Raw genomic sequence first — 7,779 nt, 5'->3', positions numbered from 1 at the left:
CTATACCAGGGGTAGGCAATTCTGGGAGTTGAAGTCCACGAGTCATAAAAGAGCCAAGGTTGCCTACCCCTGCCCTATACCATTTCAGACAAGTGACTGTGTAGTCTCTTCTTACAGTAGTGGCCAAAATTGTGGAAACCTTTTGGGAAAAGTGTACAGTAGAAATGCCACCTTTGGTTAAGTTTCCACCAATTTTTCTTCTAATTTCTTTATAACTGTAGCCTTGTTCACTTAATAATACTATTTTACATCACTTTCTGGGCGACCAGTCAACTCTTTGCACCATTACTTTAATTCTATTACGTTTTACAAGCTCACTAAATGAAAGAGAAAAAAAACCTGAACCAACTTGATAGCGATCACATAACACACTGACAAATGTCCTCCTCTCAGCTTCAATACATGACATCAATAACTGAATCCTACTGTGATCTGATTGGCTCATTGCCAAAACAAGATGCCACCTGATTGGCTCTCTAAACACTCATGCTCATTGGCTACAATCAGATGAAGGAAAGCTACCTGATATCAAGCTAAGCGAGTTGTGCTTCCTTTTTCTGATTATTTGGCTATAACGTTTCATAGAATACAGTACAAATAATTGAACAAACGATGTTGCATTACATTCTTGATTAAATTATCTTTCCATTGATATATAATGTTATGGTACTACTCCCAAAAAAGTGGTATTAGCCACCAAACCTCAAAAATACATTTTTTCCCAAAAGGTTTCCACAATTTTGGCCACTACTGTAAAAACCTCCAGTGATGGAGGGCCCACAATTCTGAAGGCAAGCACTTCCACTGGTTAATTGTCTTCACTGTTTGCTATCATTGAAAAGGTACTGTGCTGCTACGTTTTCCCCAACCTAATAGATTTTTGACAGAAGGAAAAAGATGTGAGAAATGTCAAGGAAGCACAAAAGATACAAATACAAGCTTCCACTCCAATAAGATTCTGAGGGTCATTCTGTAATAAAACTCTTGGCTGGAAGTGGCCAGAGTTTTTAATGTTACATTCAGAAAATTTTGATAGATTTGCCTCCTTATGTCACTGCCATGGCTTTTTGGAAAAACAGAAAAATAGCAGGAAATAATTCATAGGCAAATATAAAATTATTACTACTCAAGCATGTCAACATAGCAATTCTACAGTAAATTCTGTTACAGAAATTTGCTCTGCCTCTATACTTTTTAAAATCCAGCTACTCAATCTTCCCTTTTTGATAATGCAACCTGTTCTATCCTTGGATTTGTATAAAATTGTTTGCAAGCCAAATTGAGTTTGTGGAAAATTTCCCTCTTAGATTAACTGTTTACTGAAACTTTAGAAACAAAAATAAAAGTTTGCTTCCTACAGTTACATTGGCTTAGCAGTTAGAATATTCCTGGGTATTTTAGCTATTGTAAAATCTTGGTGAACAGTTAGAAAGCCCACATTAGCACATCACATATCAAAGAGTCAGAGTTTGGTTAAAATATGTCTTTTTCTCCCATATATAAAATATTATAGCCCTCAAAATCATATCTCTCATTAACAGGAGGAGTTATCCCTTTGGAAAACTGTACACGGGTGACCAGGATAGGTAAAAGCCAACTCATCTACGAACATTTCAGAAAACCACTAGAAATGGATGTATCTAGAGAAGTTTCTTCTTTATCTAGAAGCACACAGAACTGGAATGATTCTGAAGACAAAAATCATTGTGAAAAAAAGAAACGCAAGCCAGCTACAAGATGGGATTCAACACAAATGAAAGCAAATATTCTATGTAAATCTGGCATGGAAGCCAGCAAAGATATCAGAGGTGAACATGTGGGGGATGATAAGAAGCCTAGTTTAAAAATAAATCCGGAAGATTTTTCTGACTGGGAAATTGGTTCAAGTACTGTAACTACTTCAAAATCAATGAAAGATCCAAGATTAACAAGAAGAGAACAGAATGTGGTGAAGCAAAATGAAGAACGTATTGTGAAACCACCATTCTGCAATGACACCAGTATAAGCACACGCAAACCAAGTCCTAAAAATATAACATCTAGCAAAAACAAGAAGCACAATCGAGGAGAAATAGATAGCCAATTTCAAGAGAATAATATTTTTCCTTCTGAAACAGAGCCTTCAATTCCTCTTGACACCAAATGTACTTCATCAAGAGGAGAACATTGTGGTAATATTTTTCAACCTGCATGCTGTAAAAAAACGTATGCTTATGAACGGCCCTCAGAGGAAACTACATCAGAGAATTTTAAACAAAATAAGCTTCAAGCTCTGAACACTTTAAATCTAAAATATAAAAACTCCAACATGGCTGAAGCCAATCAAAAAGATAAGCAAATATATTCACCATGTGAAAAAGCAAATAATTCCCTAGATAATGATTATATACTAAACAATATCAAAGAAAAATCTTCCAAAAGAATTAGCAATATAGAGAGCCTCAGGTATCATCCTTCTGATACCTGTAAAACTGCTGCTGTTATAAGAGGCCTTAGTGAAGAAAGTATGTGTCTTTCCAAGCCAGAATTGTTAGATCGAAATAATTTTGAGGACGTTTCCTTGGGGTTATTTCGTGAAGGACATAAAAACCGTAAAACAAACAACACAGTGGAAACATGCTTTAATGAAATACATGTAAACCAATTAGAGAAGGTTCCATGTGGAGAAGAAGGCAAAAAGTATAAATCTGCAACAGAAACTGCATTTAAAAATGCAACAGAAAACCCATTAAGAAAAAAGCAACAGCCTGATAAGAAGGTCTTGAAGAAACCGGCAGATAATATGAACAATTGTACAGAAACATCAGAAAATTCAAATACTTTAGATTTTCTTTTTAACTTGAATCTTCAAAGAAGCTCGTTAATAGAAACAGAACGAACAAACACAGAATATTGCAAAGAGAAGTTTGAAGAATTGCAAACATTGCCTACTAAAAATATTGACTTGACAGATCACGAGAAATTAAATCACACAATGTTACTCACATCGGTTCCTATATCTTTGGGAAATATGGGAAATAAGGAAATCAACAAACAGTCAGAAAATACAGCATCTTCAAATGCCAGTTCTGAAAGCTTTTGTAGTCAAGCTCATGAATTATTTGGGCAAGATGTAGAGATGAAAAGTGATAACATCCACAGCTTAGACATTTCTGGTGAGATAGAAAATGCACTAGAAGAGTGTAAGAAACGTCTCTCAATGTGGCACAAACCATGTAATCATAGAAATATTAGTGAAGATAATCTGTATTATTATTTACAAGCACGTTTAGATTGGGACAATCTGCTTGGAAAACCTAGCTCGAACGTAGATCTTTCAAAAAATCCAACTTTGAAGGCAAATAATGATAATTCTTCAAATATGGAGAAATCTGGGGAGGAAAGAGGAACTGAGTTATTTAATACATTTTCATGCCCTGATTTACAAATTACAATAACCAATATAGTTCAGTCAAAATTAGAAACTAAAATGGAAAAATGTTCAACAAAATATTCAGCACCAAAAAAATGTATTAAGTGGTCAAGCGGGGGGAAAAAGAAAAAATATGCAAAGGGACAACAAAACTCCAAACAGTATTGCAAAAAGAAAGAACTCAACATACAGTCTTCACCCCAGATTTCTTCACTATCCAAGGGACAGTTAAAAAAAAATGAGCAGCCTGAAAAATATATTAAGAATATTTTAAGTGCACTTGACAACACTGAAGCATTGCTATGCAAAACCAAATGCCCATCTCAAAAAATAATTGGTGCAATGTTTCACCTAAGAAAAGCTCGGAAGACTGTTCAGAGTTTAAAAACGGTGACAAAAGCTGGAAGAAAAACTGCAGGTAGTGTGTTGTCCAAAGCAAAAAACAACTTACTGAATGGTGCCTTAGTGTTAGACTCTTTTGAAACATCTGATTGCAGTATAGATTTTAACAGCGATTGTGCAAAAAATAATGCAATAAAAACAGTCTCTGAAAAAAATGCCATCTTAGATACTACAGAAATTAAAAGTATAGAGCCACTTAGCGGTGAGCCTATCATATGCAACAACAAGAGATTTGCTGGGGAAGGCCTTTTTGGAAATACACAAGAAAAGAATCAAGAGAATGTAATTACAGCCATGGAAAACAAGCACACTTTGAGTTCTGATACTAGAAGCAAAACAGATGGAAACCAATTTAACTCTTCTATAACAAGAAAGGAATTAACTGTCTGTCAAAGAAGCCAAACAAATGATGATGAAATCTTCAAATCTCGTGTAAAGATCAGTACTGTTAAAATTGCTACATCAATTCAACCAACTTTTGAATCTGCTGCAAAAGTAAATGTGTTCGGGTCAGATGTTATTTCTGCACCTTATCCCAATTTGAAAAAAGCAAACAATGACAAAGAAACTCTGGAAATATCTGCATTACAGGAAGAAAACATGTTTTTGAGTGCTGGAAAGTGTCATGCTTCATCAGCAAGTTGGTCTTTAACAGAAGAGAACCTTAATGCCGAATTACTCTCTGTGACTCAGTTAACTCCAGAAATCCATAGCAACAGGTCATTCTCTTTAAAAACAAACAGTTCATCAAATAAAAATATAGGTATAAATTGCTCTGGAATCCCAGCAGGATCTTCCAGTAGACAGAAGCAAAAACTAGATTCTCATTGTAAACAGGCTTTTTCAAAATCAGAACCTTACTGCCTTGATACATTTAGTCAAACAACTGACCAGGAAATACATACAGCAGAGAATAGGCATTATAAATCATTTGGCAAGTCAGCTGAACACCAAGGAAATACTACTAACAAAATATCATCTTGTGGTGACCTGCTATCTCCTACATCCCTCGAAGATAATAATTTGTGCCAATCCACTCATTGTTGCGTATTACAGAAACTTCAAGAGGAAAACATGAAGGAAAGAGGACTACCAGAAACCATGACTGACTCTGCAACTGGAAGACTAGATATAATCTATGACACTCCTCTGAAGTCATTAAATAACCTAGATTTAAGGCAGAAAAACCTGAAACAAATAAATCATGTCATCCTTGGGGAATCCACATGCAGGCAGACTTCCTCAGGCAGTGCTGATAACTGTGACCAGCTTCCTTTTAATTCTCCACTAACTGCACTTTATCATGTCATGCCCAATAAATCAAACCAATCCTTCACTAGCACTGAGACCAAGCAAAATGAACGCCATTTTTCAAGCCCCTCTTTTGACCATTGCAGTGATTTCAGCAATCACATCAAACTTTCCAAAGTAGGAATTGGTCTAAAATCCTGTGATTTTAACTGTAAAATATCAGAGGTCTTACAAAAGGCAGATAAAACTTCATCTCTGAATATACTGCACGAACAGGTTTCATATTGCCAAAGTGCTCTTCCTTTGTTCATTGCAGCTTTTGAAAAAAAGCAAGGTTGTTCTTTTGAGCGCATTATTATTTCTAGAGAAATACTTGGAAGCTCTAACGGAATTATGCAAGCAAGTCAGAAATTAAAACCTTGTGCTATAGAAGCATTAGTTGAGCTGCAAATTATAATGGAAACAATGGAGTTTATAGAGAATAAGAAAAGATTTTTAAAAGGTGAGCCAACTTTTCGAAGTTTGCTTTGGTATGATGATTCTCTGTGCAGCGAACTGTTTGGTGGGCATTCAGGTTATCAACAGCAGTCAAATTTATATCCTGCTTTTCAGATGAGATTAAAATACAATGCCCTTAATGAATTACAAATCTACCACAAGCAGTTAATGGAAGCTTTTGAAAACACTATATCTGAGAATGATTCTTATTACTGCTTGTTGAAATTAAGACGAGAAATAGAAGAGTGTGAAACAGTAATGAGACAGATTTCCAGTGTATCTGATTTTTTTTTATCTGTGCCTTTTACTTGTGGAGCTAACTTTGGAGATTCCATAGAAGACCTAGAAATTTCAAGAAAAGGTACAATGGATTTAATAAATGTATCTAAAAGCCTTCCAGGCATGAATTTGAGTACTGAAAAAGATAATCATCTCTGGATTATTATTGAGATTATTGGTAAAAAAATGGAGTTTGTAAAGGCATGTACCAATGAAGAGTTCAATCTTAAAACTTCATTATTTGGTCTGGAACATATATTTTTTGATGCTGCTAAAAACCTTGTTTGTCAAGAAAGAGATACATTTTTGAATAACCATTTGGAGGATGGGAAAGAAGTGCTCCAAACATATGAAATTGCCGTGGCTAAACTCTATGACATTTATGAAAGTATGATGGAAAATTCTGGATGTGGAAATGATAATAATAGAACTTTTGGAGGATATACTGAGAAATGTACAGAAGACTCTTCTAACTGTAAAGATGTACGCTCTCAACACAATGCAAATTGCTTCATTGGAAAGTCTCTAACTTCACAAGATAGTTGTAATATAAGTGAAATCTTGGATGAAGCACAATCTGCAGATATTGAAAGATTGCAACAGCTCATGGGCAAATGTACAGTACAGATGGAAATGCTGAAAAAGTATTTTCAGATTTTACAAGAAGAGGATGTAACTATACTGATAACCCAAGAAAATATATTGGAGTTCATGAAGGATGGAGGAATTAATCCTGTCATTCTGAAGCCAGAAGCTATTGAAATATATACTGAATTGGCAATGATATATGAAACTATTTTTTTCCTTAAAAACTCAATAGCGAAGCAAGGAGATAATCCGCGATTTCGTAGTTTATTATGGTTTGATTTATCACTTCTGCCTGAACTTTTCAAGTGCCAAGAAAAAATGGCTTTCCTGTCTTATAGGAAAGACAAGCTTATAGAAACAGTAGAGGCTTCCATCTTTGAACTTCAGGAGGAGTTGAATGTTACTTATGACTATGCAGAAAGCTTAAATTGCTCATATGCGCTTCATCTTCTCACAAGAGAACTTGCTGAACTTTCAGAAACAAGAAAAATGTTAGGAACATCCAAGTCCCCTGTCTCCATGTGTGTAGACTTAGCACCGTATACTATCGCTTTAAATTATGGAAGTACAGTTTCTGAATTAGACTGTAATTATAACCAATTTTCTTCGCTTCTTGAGAAATTGATGTTGGCTGAAAAGAAAGATTTAGGAAAAATGGCTCACATTATGAAGATGATGAAAACCATTGAGCATATGAAGTTTATCTGTTCCACACAAGGAAAATCTCCTCTTCCTGTGATTATGCATCAGATGCTTAAAAACTGGAGAAAAGCTTGTCAGTTGAAACGGCAGCTTGTGGGAACACGATTGGATCACAGTGGCCAAAATCTTCAGACTTCCCAAATTCTACAGAAAAGACCATTTAATGTAACTTTAGAAGAAGATGAGCCCTGCCCATCAGAAGAAAAGATTGATGTCTCACATAACAAAAAGAAAAAGGTAAGGTCATCCAACACCTTCTCTAAATGGTGCTTTGTATATTCATTCATTTATTAAATTTACATGTTTATTTATTAAATTTACTCTGGGCAGCTTACAGAACATGATACATGAACTTAATCATGTATTATATAAATGATAGATGATACATTTTCAAGAGCAGTGAGATTGCTGATAATGTACTTTTTGGAGTGTAATTTTCTATCTTACACATTATTCTATTTGACAACTTTAGATGTAATTTGGATGTATGGTATTTTCTCTTATTTAAATCCTAAACAAGGATGGATTAAGATCATGATGGGGGTCTCATAGTAAATAATGGAACCCCTGCTTTGTCCTTATACCAAACACCAGTCTCTCTCTCTCTCTCTCTCTCTCTCTCTCTCTCTCTCTCTCTCTCTCTCTCT

This window comes from Protobothrops mucrosquamatus, unplaced genomic scaffold (assembly GCF_001527695.2).
Source record: "Protobothrops mucrosquamatus isolate PMUCROS unplaced genomic scaffold, P.Mucros_1.0 scaffold198, whole genome shotgun sequence".
NCBI classification, from domain to species: domain Eukaryota; kingdom Metazoa; phylum Chordata; class Lepidosauria; order Squamata; family Viperidae; genus Protobothrops; species Protobothrops mucrosquamatus.
The sequence above is the reverse complement of the archived record's forward strand: the minus strand, read 5'-3'. Positions refer to the sequence as shown.